This window comes from Penaeus monodon, chromosome 31 (genome assembly GCF_015228065.2).
Source record: "Penaeus monodon isolate SGIC_2016 chromosome 31, NSTDA_Pmon_1, whole genome shotgun sequence".
Classification (NCBI taxonomy): Eukaryota; Metazoa; Arthropoda; class Malacostraca; order Decapoda; family Penaeidae; genus Penaeus; species Penaeus monodon.
The window spans coordinates 1,754,695-1,755,704 of record NC_051416.1 but is presented as its reverse complement, the minus strand read 5'-3'; positions in this window follow the sequence as shown (position 1 = coordinate 1,755,704).

Below are 1,010 nucleotides of genomic sequence, written 5' to 3'. Positions count from 1 at the left end.
GTAACCACAAACCATTTCATTCAACAAACTCAAAATGGAAACTGACTACACCAACTTACATAAAACTTTGTAATTCAAGAAAAAACAATTTAAAACTGTATTTTAATTCATCAAATATAACAGATGCTATCAGTCCAGGTAAGGAACCAGTAGAGATTAAAAAAAAAACTCAAAGATTTAAATAAATTAACAGAAGCAGCTGATCTGTCAGTCAACGTGCCAGCTAGTCATAATGAACTTATTTTTCTTCATTTAATCCAATTATCACTGATAATGAACCTACAGATATGGGGCACTACTTTTCCACTCTTTAACAGAAAATAATAATTATAACTTCTTCAGAAATCAGAATCTAACCCAAACCCCAAAGAAAATGCAGTTCCATATGTTTCAGATTATGTATGCCTTAAACTTTTGAAAAATCATCCATGTGACAACTGCAAATTTAACATTATTGATACTTCCAGTAACCAGTAAGATATTTCTTTTAGATGCTAAAGCCAATGTTGAAGTATCTTACTTAGGGTATCCAGTTAGAAGTACTAGACTTAATTACAGATTATGAAAAACAATTCAAATCTAAAATTGACTTGTGTTTAAAATAATTTAAAAGGAAATCTTACGAAAGAACTTGGACTAATTGCTGTAAACACTGATTTCTGTGGAGAAAAAATAATCGATATATTTTTAACAATGAGAATTTATCATTAAATTTTTTTTACAAAGATACTGGAAGAAAGCGTAGGCATAAGTCGAATCCCTCATCCCTCACTGTTACAAGGCAACACACAAGAAACATGTTTTCATTCAAATATTTCGTGATGTTTGTGTTTGCTGATTTGTTTTTAGAATCTATTGTGTTCAGTAATATTACTACGTGTATATTTATTCAATTCTGAGTTTGCAGTATTTTCTAATCTTTCTTGTTTTCACTGCTCTAATACTAAGCTATATTGGCATGTTCTCTTGCTTTTGTTATTTGTGCTTTCACAGTTTGTGCATTTAGGTTC